Below are 17,991 nucleotides of genomic sequence, written 5' to 3'. Positions count from 1 at the left end.
CATAGGGAAAACCATTCAGGAGTTTTGGCGCAGGGCTTACAGACACATTACAGCCATGCAAACCTGCAACCCCAACTTACCCTTGGGCCGCCATGTTACCAACATACATGATGGCATCTGCCCTAAATTTTGGTTCATCATCCTCGATCGTGTACATACTGGTATACGTGGAGGGGATACTAACAAAATACTTTTACAATTAGAACAGAGGTGGATTTTTAGACTCAGAGCCACCCAACCCCCAGGGCTAAACAAGTGCATATCCTTCAGACCATTCCTGGAGGGTTTCGCGTCTGGGGGCTCTGAATGGGAACCAGATGAGACCCCCCTCTAAACCTAAACACATATACATTATCTGTGCCCCCCCCTTTTTTTTTTTTTTTTACCACCCCCCAAGTCACATTTTGTATATTATGTATATAGCAATTTCCTCTACCCTTCGTATTTATATCCACAAGACCCTTGAGGTATATTTTGCTTTTTATGTTCTTTATGTATTTATTGGGCTTATCATTACCATTGTCCCTATCATCCCTCTTGCTGTTTTTCCTTCCGGCCAATCCCCACTTTGACAAGTGCCCCCCCGTGTGCTTTCCGTTTATAGTTCCTGACGTTTTACACACCACCACTGGGTCTGTCCTGCCCCTTCTCCTCATGCTGCGGGACCATCCCGCTCCGGCCCGTGCTGCCGGATTTTTTCCTCACTCAGCGGGGGGGGCAAACCTGCGGGTTGCGTTCTCGTAACCAGGAGACGCTGGATCGGAAATCGACCCGGCGTCTCCCGACTCCCGCGCCGCGGGCCTTCGGCACGGGTCTCGGCTCCGCCCCCGTGCGGCGTATGTCATCGCGCCGCCGGGGGATACACGTCACCGCACCTGGAGGCTTACATGCACTCTGGCGGCGGTGTCTTATGGGGCCGGTGCGCGCGCCCCAGGCTCGGGGGGCGTCCACCTCTCCACCCATTGGCTGCGCCCGCGACCAATCGCGGCGCGCGGCCTTACTATATGAAGAGGCTGTTTATTTTACCCCCCCACGGCGTCCTTCACCCTAGAACGCTGATTCGCACCACACTCAGCCTGCACCTGGGACCCTATCGAGGTAAGACCACCTTATACTGGACTCACGTTACTCTAGGGCTATACCTGGCTCACTGTCCCCTTCCTTACCTCTTGCTAGACTGAACTCTGCAAGTTTCTCCTGGCCTGGCACCCTTGTCCTCCTCAGGGCCTTGCAACATCCTTGGGCTGGCACTATACCACTCCCCTGCCTGCAACAACAGGGACCCCCTTACTTTGGGGGTCATCCAGCTGGAGTACTACACCTAACCATACAAGACCCAGGCCCAGATGTCATCTGCCCTAAGACCGCCCCCCCAGCCTTCCGCCAATAAACCACCAACGGACCCACCCAGGTAGGCTAACTATGTCTATGCCTATTATTCCTCAGTGGGCCACCACACACCTGTGGTCCCATTTACACTCATGCATTACATGTCCACAGGCATGCTTACATACCCTCCCTTGCCTCTTCATTACCCCACCCTCTCCTCCACCTTTGCTCCCTACAGACTGGAGCCTCTTCCAGGATCTTTCTACTCACCGGTGGCCTTTCTTGACGCCCTCTGTTGGGGAATTCTTCCCTGGTGGCCGCGCCTGGGGTGGCACTTTGGCCTTGCGGGTTGTGGACCAGGAGCAGGACATACCTCTACCTCCAGTGGTGTTACGTCCCCCCCAGGACCTTCCCCCCTTTTTAATATGTATGCAGCATTTGACACATGCCCTCCAAGCAATACTATATGGTTAGTAACCGTTGTGTTTGTTCATATATATTTTGTATACTCATATTTTAATCATTACCTTCTTGATACATTTATGTTCGTATATATCATTGATGATAACATCCTTACAATTGGTTCATAATTGTTTTTTCAATTTATAGACATACCCTTGCTCGCTGATTCCAATCTGATACCCCTGAGGAAGAGTATATCTCGAAACGCGTCGGGTACTCCCCGCATATGTGTTCCATGTGTTTTGGAGTTCTATGATTGTGAATTATCCTTTGCATTTTGTATTGCTTTTCTCTTGTATGTATCACGTATGCTGCACATTTTCCCCATGTACCACAGATCCATTTAAAGATCTATACTTCTAATAAACACTCTATCATACAACTTTTGTTATCTCCCACACTCTTTATGACCTGTGAGTAGGTGTTCCCTCAAAAGTCCCGTAAGAGGATCAATTTCCATGTAGCTAGTTTAATCTGGGATGTGGGTTCACCTACCCCATAGACCAACTCAGCACCAACCCCTGTCCATTTCATCACTTTCTAACCAACCTGGTCTTGGATCCACTGACTTCTGCCCAGTCTAATGATCCTGTGTTGGATGTCCAGCTCATCTTTAAGGGTCTGGGGGACCCTGCTCAGACTCCTGATGGTCTTCTTATGCCTTTACCCATTCCTAAGAAGCCTTTAGCCCTCAATAAGTCCTCTCGTCCTCTCCCTACCTCGGTTTCAGTCTCTGAGGATAATCTTAAGTACAAGGTTAGTCAAGTTCTCGATTCCTGGCGCTGTAGAGGCATTCTTCAGTACCGCGTACATTGGGAAGGGTTTGGTCCTGAGGAGAGGTCTTGGATCACTGCATCTGAGATCTTTGCGCCTCGTCTGTTGAGGAGGTTTCATCTGGAGTTTCCATTTAAGCCAGGACCCAGGCGGGGGAGGGGGAGGCCTCATAAGAGGGGGGGGGTACTGTCATGGTTATGCAATAGAGTTTTCTCTGTCAGCTTACCTGTCTCCATGTGTTCATCTCAAAAGACCAGCTGCCTCTCACCTGACTGGTTTTATAACCTCTCCTCTAAGCATGGCCCCACCCCAGGCCCTATCAGGGAACCCTAATTTAACCTGTGCACTGCAAGCCAGCAGTGCTGATCAACCATTGTGTGTTAGCCTCCGTGTGTACTTGCTATGTTCCTACGTCTGATTCCTGTTACTGACTTTGGCCTGTTCTCGACTCTCCCTGTCTGCTTGTTACCCTGACCTTTGGCGTCTTATGTTTATCCTTGTCTGCTAGTCGCCCTGACCTTTGGCTTACCCCTTACTTCCCTGTCCTTCCAACCTGCTGCCTCCTTCCTCCTCTCCTGTAGTCTACGGTGAGAGTGAGCTGTGAGACCCTGGGGGCCACGGCCTGGAGCCAGACTGCAGCGCAGTCCATCCTCACCACTAGAGGCTCTGGTGAACACCCACTGGCTCTTAGACTCCGCGCCCTGGGGAATCTATGCTCTAGCTCCCACTGGAATCCATGTTAGTTATCCTGTAGACCTGCTTCCTGAACCTTCCAGGGTTCAATCCACAGCAGTCAGTCCTAGGGTCCACTACCTTAGCGGTGCACTCCTGACCCCAACGGGGTGCATCTGTCACCTGGATACAGGTGACCTGACACACTTATTATGGAAAAGGTAGAGAGGTGCTACTTAGGCCTAATACATCGTTATGTAATCCTAACACACTCCCTGTCCTATGGTGACAACGCTTCTCAGTACAGTTGTCACCCTAAGACAGGAAGTGTGTTTATGGCAGGCTTGCCAGGGTATAATAATGGGAAAAGTGTGAAAAAAAGAAAACTAATGCAGCCAGCACTAGACATGTGAAATTAGTTTCGGTCAGAATACAAATTTGGACAAATTTTTGGTTATTCGAAGATTCGCATGTATCGAATGATAATGAATTTCATTGAAATCCAATGAAATTCATTTTGTTTCATTTTCTAACAAATTCCAACTTTTCAGAACAATAAGAATTTGGATCGGTCGAAAAACGATCGACCGATTCGAATTCTGTGTGAAGAAATAGCTGGTTGTTAAGCATCCCTAACAACCATGAGTCATCATCTGTCAGCGGGCTTCCCCACTGACAGATGAATGCAAAGATAAAGAATGCAGGGATTGCAATAGAAAATTGTTTAAAAAACAGTGTAGGGTCCCCCCCTCCATACCAGGCCCTTCGGGTCTGGTTTGGATTTTAAAGAACCCCCCTGTATTTAAAAATGGCATACAGTCCCCCCCAAGATCCATATTAGACCCTTATCCGAGCATGCAACCTGGCAGGTCAGGAAAGGGGACGAGCAAGCGGCCCTCCCCTCCTGAACAATACCAGGCCACATTCCCTCAACATGGGGGGGTAGGTGCATTGAGGAGTGGGGCTCCGCCATCTGGGAGGCTACCCGCTATCTGCCTGCTCTGCCCTTTGACAGTTCTTATATAGGTAGGGGGCGGGGCCACCTGGCTACGTAACTTGGTGGTACCGACCCCTTCTGGCGTCACATGACACCATGTGATGTCAGAAGGGGGCGGTGCCACTGGGTGATGTAGCCAGGTGGCCCCCTCTGCAAAGTGGTGCATCTGTAGCATGTGTAACAAATCAAATTCACAGTAAGTCAAATCCCATTTAAATCCACTGCACTTGCCGACACAGGCAAAAAAAAATGGCGTAGGGTCCCACCCAATCCATACCAGGCCCTTATCTAAGCATGCAGTCTGGCATGGTCAGGAAAGGGGGGGACAAGCGAGCACACCCCCGAGCCATAGCAGACCACATGCCCTCAACATGGGGGGGTGGGTGCTTTGGAGCAGAGGGGGCTCCACCCCAAAGCACCTTGTCCCCATGGTGATGGGGACCTGGGCCTCTTCCCGGCAACCCTGGGCTGTGGTTGTCGGGGTCTGTGCGTGGGGGGCTTATTTTAACAAGGGGGCCCCCAGATCCCCCAGATATATGCTGAACAGTTTATCGCCGCAAACTCAAATTCAAACCTTGCCAGGAAATTTGAATGGAAACTTAACTGAGTTTCTGAATTTAAGATATTTTTGGGCCTAACCCTCAACATGGGCATTACTAAAACAAATGAGTTACGGTCATATTGGTCCACTGACTCAAATCATCATATGCCCATGTTCTCTGCTGCTATGGCTAGGCATACAGGTGCTGTGTGTGTGGATGCGCTGCTTCCATCTAAATACGCTTATATCCTGTCTATAAAGTGCAAACTTATTCCATATACAACCTAAGATCATATGCAATCAATAAAGATTTTTTTACATATCAAAAATTATAAAATTTATAAAAGTTCAATAATTCAATAATGTGTGTCACATAATAGCAAAGTCTCCCAGTGATGCGTTCAAATCTTCTGTCAATTGCCGTGATTGGCGTGCGCTTGTAATAATACAATGTGCTAGTGACTTAGTGCTCCACCTCCACCTGTGAGATTGGCCACTCACCGGATATTCCTTTAAAACTACACCTTTGGTTCATTCATGGGGATAACCACTCCACTCAAAGGGAACTTCTTCAACAGATATAATTGGACCATAATGTTCCTCATGAAACATGAATAAAAACGATCATCGCGCAATACCGTTAATACTGTTTATTATAAACACAAAGTAAAAACTGTGCACTCACATTTATGTGTGCCCCCCAGCCGGCACAAAGCTATTCCAACAGTTAGGGACGGGTAGGTATAGCCACCTAGTTCGCCTATGTGTGCTGTGCGACCTCCGTTCCTCCCCTCTTGCCTGTTCGCGTCCTCACCAATCCCGTTCGTATTGGATCACGTGGGTATGTGTTTCCCAGCAGCCTCTACGCGTTTCGCAATTTGCGTCATCAGGAAGCTGCTATTTGGTTGGTTCCTGTTCTATTTATATTAAACATGGGCGGAAGTGCCCCTGCCGCCATCTTGATTATGGGCATTCCCTTACATTGCTCTCTAGTATGACTTCCTCCCACTTGTCGCCATTTTGACTGTGGGTATTAGCCCATTCTTATAGTTGTATGTTGCGCATACCCTTTTCCTTACTCTATCTTATTATTGCGATTTGATTCCTAATGTCCTGAAAATGTATGGATATATTTACAACTACCCCCTCCCCATCTGTTGGAGAGGCTTTCACATGAAATTAAATCTTTTGGCCCTTGGGTTATGTAACATTTAAAACATTTAAAACATCCTAATACATGTTATTACGCATCTATTGTTACTAGATTTACAATATGAAACAGCAAAAAAACTTCCGCATTACTTTATTTTAGCAGAATACCTGTACACCCCTATCCTTTATTAAATTTAGTCATTAACCTATGGTTAGTACTTAAAACTATCTTAGTTACCAAGAGAAGATGTTTTGAACTGCTAACATTAAAAATTAAATGATAAAAATAGGAATAAAAATAAAAATAAAATTAAAATACTAATGAGAAATAAATGAAAAAATAAAACAATAAGTAAAAAATAATAAATGAAAAAATGAAAAAATGAAAAAAATGAAAAAAATGAAAAAATGAAAAAATGAAAAAAATGAAAAAAATAATAAAAAATAATAAGAATAAAATTAAAAATAAAAATGAAAAGAATGAAAAAATGAAAAAATGAAAAAAATAATAAAAAATAAAATATAAAAATATAAAAAATAAAAAATAAAAAATTAAAAATAAATTAAAAATAAAAAATAAAATAAAAATCAAAAATAAAAATAAAAAAATAAAATAAAAAAATAAAATAAAAAAATAAATAAAATAAATAAAATATAAAAATAAAGAATAAAATGAAAAAATGAAAAAAATGAAAAAAATAAAAAATAAAAAATGAAATGAAAAAATATAAAAAATGAAAAAATGAAAAAATGAAAAAACGAAACAAACATAAAAAATGAAAAAATGAAAAAAATGAAAAAATGAAAAAATGAAAAAAATGAAAAATTATGATTAAAATAAAAACTCTATTTTTAGCAATTCCTTTTTAGTAGTCTTCTAAAAAGCAATTTATATCAATCTCCACGTTTAACCCCTGTGGCCTCATCGTGTCCAATTTGAATATCCAGTGGGTTTCATTCTTTGAAACTTCCCTTTTCATGTTGGTGTTTCTCCAATTACGTACTACTCTGTCTATTCCATAAAATTTCAAACGTTGGGGGTTTCTATTAGGTACCTCTCTAAAATGCTTTGATACGCTATGGTGTTTGAATCCTTTTTTGATGTTTCTGACATGTTCACCTATTCTTACTGATAGGGCTCTAGTTGTTCTGCCCACGTACTGTAATCCACAACTGCACTCCAGTACATATGTAACATGGGTACTACAACATGTTATCAACTTATCTATTTTATATGCTTGCTCTTTGGTGTTTGACATAAAACTTGTGATTTTCCTATCATTCTGGTTAGTAGATCTGCAAGCTTTACATTTCTTGCATCTAAAAAAACCCTTCTGGTTAAAAAGTGTTGAGAAATCTTTGGGGGGGTCTGGGGGGTCCCATGGGACAGTACCCCAGACCCTGGAGGGGAGGGTATAGGGGTAGGGGTAGAGGATATTACAACTACAACCCCAATTACAACCCACATTATGGCCCAGCCATGTGGCAGGGGGAATGGCGGGACTGGAGGGAACCCTACAAACCACCCATGCCAGTGTTTCAGACCAGCAGGGGGGGCTGGAACAGGAACCCCCAGGAATCTGGAGGAAACACAAATCAAAGAGAAAACGAGGTTGTAGAGGGGGAGGCAAAAAGGAAAAGAGAAAATTAGGTGAGGGTATTTTTAACCTAACAGACGTAACTTTCACCCAGGAAGAATTATTAGTACTAGATAGCGGAATTAAATATGCACCTAGTGCAAGTTTTAATCAGTTTGAAGCATTTATAGATTTACAAAAATTCATTAGAAAATTGAATCTAAAGAAACATTTCTTAGAAAAAGGAGAACCCCAACACCAACCAATGGAGACAGGATACAAGCATAGTAATTTGAGGAACAAATCCACGTTCAACCCCAGGTCCAACACTAACCAACACATAGAAGTGTTCAAAAGGATAGTGGAGAAAGAGATTAAAAATATTAAACCACCAAAACAAAATAAAAATAGAATATGGCAGGGAATAAAAAAACTGGAAAAAAGGAAGAACATAGTGATACGCCCAGCCGATAAGGGGGGAGGGATAGTGATCCTAACAAAGGAGAATTACTATGAGGAGTTGGGGAGACTGGTTAATGATCTTAGTACATACCAACCCCTCAAAAAGAATCCCAATAAAGAGCTAAAGAAAAAACTAAAAGAATATCTGAATAAGGGCATAGCAGACAAAATCCTAAACAAGAAGGAAGGGAAATATCTGCTGACAGAAGCACCAAGAGTACCAGTAATATACCAAGTCCCAAAAATACACAAAAACAAAACCAAGCCACCAGGAAGGCCAATAATTAGTGGCATTGAATCGGTGCACTCTAGGTTGGGGGAGTACTTAGATGTGTTCCTCCAACCTATAGCAGGAGAGGGAAAAGCATTTCTTAAAGATAGTAAAGATGTTATTAACAATCTAAAGGATGTAAATGTAGACAGCTCCACGCTACTGGTAACATTAGATGTGGAATCGCTGTACACCAACATCAAGCAGACAGATGCCCTGGCAGCAGTAGCATGGGGAATGAAAAACCTATCAGACTTGCAATTAAAACAAAGAAAGTTCATCCTAGAAGGACTAAGAATGGCCATGGGGAACAATTTTTTCTGGCACAACCATAAATATTACAGGCAAATTAAAGGAGTAGGAATGGGTAATAAGTATGCACCGAGTGTGGCCAACATCTTCCTAAGTAAGTGGGAGGAGGAAGACATTTACGGAAGATGCTGGCCACATTTGCTGTTATACAAACGCTACATTGACGATATTTTGATAATATGGAAGGGAAGCCGAGAACAGCTGGAGGAGTTTATCCAATTTATTAGCGGCAACAAGTATGGGGTTAAATTCACTGCTACAGTACATCAACAGAAAATTAATTTCTTAGACCTAGAAATATATAAAAATGGGAATAAGCTTGGAACCAGAACACATTTTAAAGAAACGGATCGGAATGGATACATACCGATGGGGAGTTGCCACCACCCCCAGTGGAAGGCAGCCATCCCGAAAAGCCAGTTCATCAGGATTAGGCGGAACTGTGACCGAATGGAGGACTATTTACAACAAACAGACATTCTGATAGACAGGTTTATAGACAAGGGCTACAAAAGAAATGTACTGGAGAATATACGTTCAAAAGTGGCTAATATGGACAGAGAACTAATCCTGAGTAGCAAAGTAAGAAAACACAAGCAGGATAATAGCATACCGTTCATCACGGGATTTAACACACAATACAAAAAATTAGAGGATATCATAAAGAAAAATTGGTCGATCATCAGTAGTGACCCACAATTAAGTAAGGTATTACCCCGGAAACCAACATTTGTATATAGAAAAGCAAGAAGGATCAGAGACAAAATAGTAAAAAATGTGCCAGACCCCCCCAAAGATTTCTCAACACTTTTTAACCAGAAGGGTTTTTTTAGATGCAAGAAATGTAAAGCTTGCAGATCTACTAACCAGAATGATAGGAAAATCACAAGTTTTATGTCAAACACCAAAGAGCAAGCATATAAAATAGATAAGTTGATAACATGTTGTAGTACCCATGTTACATATGTACTGGAGTGCAGTTGTGGATTACAGTACGTGGGCAGAACAACTAGAGCCCTATCAGTAAGAATAGGTGAACATGTCAGAAACATCAAAAAAGGATTCAAACACCATAGCGTATCAAAGCATTTTAGAGAGGTACATAATAGAAACCCCCAACATTTGAAATTTTATGGAATAGACAGAGTAGTACGTAATTGGAGAAACACCAACATGAAAAGGGAAGTTTCAAAGAATGAAACCCACTGGATATTCAAATTGGACACGATGAGGCCACAGGGGTTAAACGTGGAGATTGATATAAATTGCTTTTTAGAAGACTACTAAAAAGGAATTGCTAAAAATAGAGTTTTTATTTTAATCATAATTTTTCATTTTTTTCATTTTTTCATTTTTTCATTTTTTTCATTTTTTCATTTTTTATGTTTGTTTCGTTTTTTCATTTTTTCATTTTTTTCATTTTTTATATTTTTTCATTTCATTTTTTATTTTTTATTTTTTTCATTTTTTTCATTTTTTTCATTTTTTTCATTTTTTCATTTTATTCTTTATTTTTATATTTTATTTATTTTATTTATTTTTTTATTTTATTTTTTTATTTTATTTTTTTATTTTTATTTTTGATTTTTATTTTATTTTTTATTTTTAATTTATTTTTAATTTTTTATTTTTTATTTTTTATATTTTTATATTTTATTTTTTATTATTTTTTTCATTTTTTTCATTTTTTCATTCTTTTCATTTTTATTTTTAATTTTATTCTTATTATTTTTTATTATTTTTTTCATTTTTTTCATTTTTTCATTTTTTCATTTTTTTCATTTTTTTCATTTTTTCATTTTTTCATTTATTATTTTTTACTTATTGTTTTATTTTTTCATTTATTTCTCATTAGTATTTTAATTTTATTTTTATTTTTATTCCTATTTTTATCATTTAATTTTTAATGTTAGCAGTTCAAAACATCTTCTCTTGGTAACTAAGATAGTTTTAAGTACTAACCATAGGTTAATGACTAAATTTAATAAAGGATAGGGGTGTACAGGTATTCTGCTAAAATAAAGTAATGCGGAAGTTTTTTTGCTGTTTCATATTGTAAATCTAGTAACAATAGATGCGTAATAACATGTATTAGGATGTTTTAAATGTTTTAAATGTTACATAACCCAAGGGCCAAAAGATTTAATTTCATGTGAAAGCCTCTCCAACAGATGGGGAGGGGGTAGTTGTAAATATATCCATACATTTTCAGGACATTAGGAATCAAATCGCAATAATAAGATAGAGTAAGGAAAAGGGTATGCGCAACATACAACTATAAGAATGGGCTAATACCCACAGTCAAAATGGCGACAAGTGGGAGGAAGTCATACTAGAGAGCAATGTAAGGGAATGCCCATAATCAAGATGGCGGCAGGGGCACTTCCGCCCATGTTTAATATAAATAGAACAGGAACCAACCAAATAGCAGCTTCCTGATGACGCAAATTGTGAAACGCGTAGAGGCTGCTGGGAAACACATACCCACGTGATCCAATACGAACGGGATTGGTGAGGACGCGAACAGGCAAGAGGGGAGGAACGGAGGTCGCACAGCACACATAGGCGAACTAGGTGGCTATACCTACCCGTCCCTAACTGTTGGAATAGCTTTGTGCCGGCTGGGGGGCACACATAAATGTGAGTGCACAGTTTTTACTTTGTGTTTATAATAAACAGTATTAACGGTATTGCGCGATGATCGTTTTTATTCATGTTTCATGAGGAACATTATGGTCCAATTATATCTGTTGAAGAAGTTCCCTTTGAGTGGAGTGGTTATCCCCATGAATGAACCAAAGGTGTAGTTTTAAAGGAATATCCGGTGAGTGGCCAATCTCACAGGTGGAGGTGGAGCACTAAGTCACTAGCACATTGTATTATTACAAGCGCACGCCAATCACGGCAATTGACAGAAGATTTGAACGCATCACTGGGAGACTTTGCTATTATGTGACACACATTATTGAATTATTGAACTTTTATAAATTTTATAATTTTTGATATGTAAAAAAATCTTTATTGATTGCATATGATCTTAGGTTGTATATGGAATAAGTTTGCACTTTATAGACAGGATATAAGCGTATTTAGATGGAAGCAGCGCATCCACACACACAGCACCTGTAGTATATCTCTATGAGAAGTTTTTTTGGATGCAGCAGCTAAGGCAATTACAAGTAAAGTAATTAGGAGATTTTGTTTTTGGTTTTGCGCCGGTGACACACACACACTAGTTTATGGCTAGGCATAGATACGAGAATATTATGCGTTTTTTGCACTTCAGTGACAATGAACTCTGTCGTTCTGGGGGTGACCCTGAAATATGATTGGCTCCACAAAATTCGGCCCCTCGTAAATTATTTTAGCCAAAAATTTGCATCCTTGTATACCCCCAAACAAGCTGTCTACATAGATGAGTCCCTTATTAATTTTTCTGGCTTTCAAACAGTTTCTCTGTGAGAGGGCAACAGGCTATACATATAGTTTCCTGATTTATGAGGGAAAAGATAGTCATGTGGAGCCCCCCGACTACCCAGACTACATAGGGAGCAGTGGCAAGATTGTTTGGGACTTGGTGTCACCCTTATTCAGAAAGAGGTACCACTTGTACGTGGACAATTATTACACATGCGTGCCACTTTTTAGACTTTTTGAATTTGGAATTGGCTCATGTGGCACTTAGACAGGGGGAGAGAGCCTGCTTGAAATGCAATGAATTGCTTGCAGTGAAGTGGAAGGACAAATGGGATGTTTTCGTCCTGTCTTCCATTCACGTAGATATGACTGTCCAAATTGCAATGGCGACTGGTGTTGTTGACAAGCCCCTCTCTGTTCATGACTACAACCCCAACATGGGAGGGGTGGACTTCAACGACCAGATGATGGCGTCGTACTTAATTTCCTGTAAAACCAGACACTGGTACAAGAAAGTGTCTGTATATTTATTATTTTGTACTATATAAAGCGTCAGGAAGAAGTGGATCCTTCCTAAAACTCCAGGAAGAGATCATCACAGCCCTTTTGTATCTGAAAGGTGCTGTGGCCCAATTTACCAATCCAGATGCAGTGAGATGGCTGCATGAGAGGCATTTTCCAGATGTCCTCCCTGGTACTCCTACCCAAAGAGCACCCCAAAAAAGATGCTGTGTCTGTAGTAGATGTGGATACAGTCAGCCGTGACACCCGCTAATTTTGTCCCTCCTGTCCTGACTAACCTGGTCTCTGCTTCAAGGACTGCTTCCCTTGCTACCACACACTAGTGGAGTATTCGTATAGGGTACAGCATGGCACAGTCTAGGGCACACATTTATACAGGATCTCGAAAGATGTTAAATGACTTTTGCACTTTGAGAGACCCTAACCTGGAACATTTAAAATTTTTACAGTTACAAAAAAAGTGTAAAAAAAAAAAAGTTTTAAAAAAGCTTTAAGGAAATGTTCCGTCCGCTGGTAATATCTGTTATTTGGCATGCAGTACTGAGGTCCACCAGCAGGTGTCTCCTGGCAGTTTGGAACTGTCAGGAGAGCTTTTCCCTGTTAATGTTATGTCATCTTTGGGCCGCAGTACTGGCGTCCACCAGCGGATGGATCCTGGCAGTATGGAGCGGGTATTCCCCTCTGCAGACAGGTGTCACTTGACGTTAATTAGCAGAGCTGCAGTATAAATACCCGGCAATTGCACACTTATGTTGCCCTGGTATTGTCCTTGAGCCCTGATCTGCATCCTGTTACCCTGATCCTGTAGCCTGAACCTGAAGCTGAACCTGAAGCTGAACCTGAAGCCCGATTCCTGGAACCTGTTGATCCTGTTTCCTGTCCGTTACCTGAACCCTGAACCCTGAACCCTGGACTCTGGACTCTGAGCCTTGTACCTGACCCATCCCTCCTGTGATCCTTCCATCCTCTCTTGTCCTGTTTATCTCCCTTCCCAGCTACTGATTCCGTGTTTATGACCCCGGCCTGGCTTGACTACGATTCTGGTACTCCCTCTTGCTACATATGCTGGTTGGTTTTATATCACTGATTGTTTGGTTGTTCACTTGTATTTGTGGTGAGTTCACATATGCATTTTCCTTAAATAAACTTACTTTCACCTATTTATGTCTTGTTCACTCTGTCGCAGTCACACAGTTCTGGTCGCATCTGGTTTATGACAGAATACCAGGGCCATCCCTGACCAGAAGTGGCTGCACAGGGGAACCATTTTGATTCAGTTGGTTGCAAATATGAATGCCGATGAGGTTATTTATTTTTCTCTGCTGGCATCTGAAAGTGGTGATTATTGCCGCCAGCCTTTGAAAGGATGGTCTAGTGACCAGTTGTTTGCTACTATACGTTTGGCTCACTCCCTGGTCGATCAGGGTGATATATTGTTTGGGGGGGTGCAGCCTTTGATCAAGCTATGTACTGAGCTGGCCCTGCCCTGTATTCCAGAGGGCCGTGATGATTTCACTCCTCCTTTTGATTTGAATCAGGTTGTATCCCTAGTGTGGCTTTTTGAAGATGATCCAGCTGATTTTTTGTGAGCACTACTCAGCCTGTTCCCCACAGGCGATTGCTGAGTGCATTGTGTCTGCTCAGTCTTTTGTTAGACAGGGAGATTTAAAAGCACAGTTTGTACTACCTATACTTTTTAGCATGGTCTGACATGATGCAAGCAGCTCCAGCCAAACAAACCACCTCTGCCACCAAACACCAGCCTACCCAAATGTATGTTTCCCCATCACCCATGTCAACCGCAGTTGCAGCTCAGTATACGCTGCTGCCAACCAAATACTCATATCCAGTCTCTGCTCCCTGTACCTATCCTGCATTCAACCCACCTGCCTCTTCTCAGCTGCCCACAAACCCACAGGAACTTCCTCCAGCTACTGTTACCTCTTCTCTGCCATATCCCAATCCTCCTTTCCAGTCTGCTGCACCCCTCACCTACCGAGCTTCAGTGGCTAAGCCAAAGAAAAAATGAAAGTTTTTTCCAACCAAGACGATCCTGCCAGTAACCCAACCTGCCTCCGCACCAGCTAATCCAACCCAGTCTGACATCCCAGTGCCCACCTTCCAGCCTGATGTCTCGGTGCCTGCCTTCCAGCCTGATGTCTCGGTGCCTGCCTTCCAGCCTGATGTACCTGCCTTCCAGCCTGACGTGCCTACCTTCCAGTCAGATGTGTCCACCTTCCAGCCTGATGTCTCGGTGCCTGCCTTCCAGCCTGATGTCTCGGTGCCTGCCTTCCAGCCTGATGTCTCGGTGCCTGCCTTCCAGCCTGATGTCGCGGTGCCTGCCTTCCAGCCTGATGTCTCGGTGCCTGCCTTCCAGCCTGATGTACCTGCCTTCCAGCCTGACGTGCCTACCTTCCAGCCTGACGTGCCTACCTTCCAGCCTGACGTGTCCGCCTTCCAGCCTGATGTATCGGTGCCTGCCTTCCAGCCTGACGTCTCGGTGCCTGCCTTCCAGCCTGACGTCTCGGTGCCTGCCTTCCAGCCTGACGTCTCGGTGCCTGCCTTCCAGCCTGACGTCTCGGTGCCTGCCTTCCAGCCTGACGTCTCGGTGCCTGCCTTCCAGCCTGATGTCTCAGTGCCAGTGTTCCAGCCGGAAGTGCCAGTGCCTGCTCTCCAGCTTGATGAGCCCCCTCTCCAGCCTGATGAGCCTGCTGCCGAGCTTGAAGTGCCCATGCCTGCTGCCCAGCCTGATGTGCCACCGTCTGCTGCCCAGCCTGATGTGCCACCGTCTGTTGCCCAGCCTGTTGTACCAATGCCTGTGCCCGCTGTCCAGTTTGAGGTCCCAGTGCCTGCTGCTCAGCCTGACATCCCAGTGTCCATGTTCCAGTCTGACGCTCCAGTGACTACTGCCCAGTCTGATGCACCCGTTGTTCAGCCTGTTGTGCCACCACCTGTTGTTCTGCCTGATGTGCCAGTGCCTGTGTCTGCTGCCCAGTCTGAAGGTCCAGTACCTGCTGCCTGGTCTGATGTCTCGGTACCCGCTGTCCAGTCCGATGAGCCTGCTGCCCAGCTCGAGGACCCGGAGCCCACTGTCTGGCCTGATGTGCCCGCTGTCTGCCCTGAGGTGCCCGATGCCCAGCCTGAAGTGCTTGTGGCCCAGCCTGACGTACCCCCATCTGTTGTTCTGCTTGATGCCATAGACTATGGACAATTACAACCAGTTGGAGCGTCTGGAGACCGCTCCTTTGAGGGGGGGTACTGTCAGGAAATGTTCCGTCCGCTGGTAATATCTGTTATTCAGCATGCAGTACTGAGGTCCACCAGCAGGTGTCTCCTGTCAGTTTGGAACTGTCAGGAGAGCTTTTCCCTGTTAATGTTATGTCATCTTTGGGCCGCAGTACTAGCGTCCACCAGCGGATGGATCCTGGCAGTATGGAGCAGGTATTCCCCTCTGCAGACAGGTGTCACCTGACGTTAATTAGCAGAGCTGCAGTATAAATACCCGGCAATTGCACACTTATGTTGCCCTGGTATTGTCCTTGAGCCCTGATCTGCATCCTGTTACCCTGATCCTGTAGCCTGAACCTGAACCTGAAGCCTGATTCCTGGAACCTGTTGATCCTGTTTCCTGTCCATTACCTGAACCCTGAACCCTGGACTCTGAGCCTTGTACCTGACCCATCCCTCCTGTGATCCTTCCATCCTCTCTTGTCCTGTTTATCTCCCTTCCCAGCTACTGATTCCGTGTTTATGACCCCGGCTTGGCTTGACTACGATTCTGGTACTCCTTCTTGCTACATATGCTGGTTGGTTTTATATCATTGATTGTTTGGTTGTTCACTTGTATTTGTGGTGTGTTCACATATGCATTTTCCTTAAATAAACTTAGTTTCACCTATTTATGTCTGGTTCACTCTGTCGCAGTCACACAGTTCTGGTCACATTTGGTTTATGACAACAGCATAATAAAGTTAAAAAAAAAAATGAAAACCAAAAATAGTTGTCATTTTATTGAGTTAATTCTGTTCTTACTGTTTTACTGTACTGTATTCTATACTGCTATACTGTGATGTTTTATTGTTACTGTGTTTTATTGTTAACTACTGTTTTGCTTTGCAGGTACGCCATTCAGCTGCAGCACTGATCTGTTTATTCTGACAACAACAGGGTTTGCTCTCACAATACATAAATCAGTGACTACAGCGCCGTAGGAGGCGATTTCATCACCACAGTTAAAAAAAAAGAGCATATATGCGAAGGATAGGGGCTGGGGTGGACAGAGGACGAATTTCACCTATGCTCACCATATATTTTTTACTTTTATTTGGCACAGACTACAATAAAAAAAGTTGTTTTATTGAGTTAATGTCAATTGTTGTAAATGAAGAAATCTGTTTGGCTTTTTTTCGTTCAGCCCAAGGGCTGAATGACAAAATAAGAACATTGCATGTATGCCCATCATTAGAAGTGATTGGATATAGGGCGGTATATTCTAATGCGGGGCATACCATACACTTTTTCTCTTAGAGATTTCTTCATCCACATCGATCTATGTGAATGGAGGAATCTGTTAGGTTCTCTTTTTTCGTTCAGCCCACAGGCTGCATGAAAAAGAAAGAACAATATATACCCAACAAGGACCAGCAACATACTGGTGTGTTGCTGGAATTTGAGTGGTTATACTGGGATGATGCCTGCAGGTTTAGGCATCATCTTGGTTTTGTTTTTTCAGCTGGTGGTCAGCTTTCATGTAAAAACTATCCTAGTGGCTAATTAGCTGCTAGACTGATTTTACAAGCAGTGGGAGGGGACGTCCTCCCCCCTCCCGCTGCCTTCCATGGTTTTCTCTGGCTCTTCTGTTCCACCAGGGAACCTGAGAATGCAGCCGGTGGTTCCGCCAACTGACCATAGAGCTGATTGGAGACCAGAATGGCTCCAATCATCTCTATGGCCTAAGAAATCGGAAGCTATGAGCATTTCATCACTATGGTTTCGCTAGATATAAACAGCGCCATCTTTTAATTTAATCTTATCACACCGATCTTGGTGTGGTCTGATGCTTTAAGGGTGAGAGATGGAGGGGAGAGATCTAGAGTCTAATAGACTCCCACACTTTTTTTAAAACGAGAACCTGTCACTATCTATTGCTATCATAGAGGATTTTTACATTCCCTGTGATAATAAAATTGATAACAAAAAAAATGAAAGGGACAGCTAAAAAATAAAATAAAAAAGCAAAATAACAAATTAAAAAAAGTAATAATAATTAACCACTTCAATACAGGGCACTTTCCCCCTTTCCTGCCCAAGCCAATTTTCAGCTTTCAGAGCTGTCACTGTTTAAATGACAATTGTGCGGTCAAGCTACACTGTACCCAAACAAAATTTTTATCATTTTGTTCCTACAAATAGAGCTTTCTTTTGGTAATAGTTAATCACATCTGGGGTTTTTATTTTTTGCTAAACAAATAAAAAAAGAAAAATTTTGAAAAAAAAAAGTTTT

This window comes from Aquarana catesbeiana, linkage group LG01 (genome assembly GCF_042186555.1).
Source record: "Aquarana catesbeiana isolate 2022-GZ linkage group LG01, ASM4218655v1, whole genome shotgun sequence".
Taxonomy (NCBI): domain Eukaryota; kingdom Metazoa; phylum Chordata; class Amphibia; order Anura; family Ranidae; genus Aquarana; species Aquarana catesbeiana.
Note: the sequence above shows the minus strand (reverse complement) of the source record.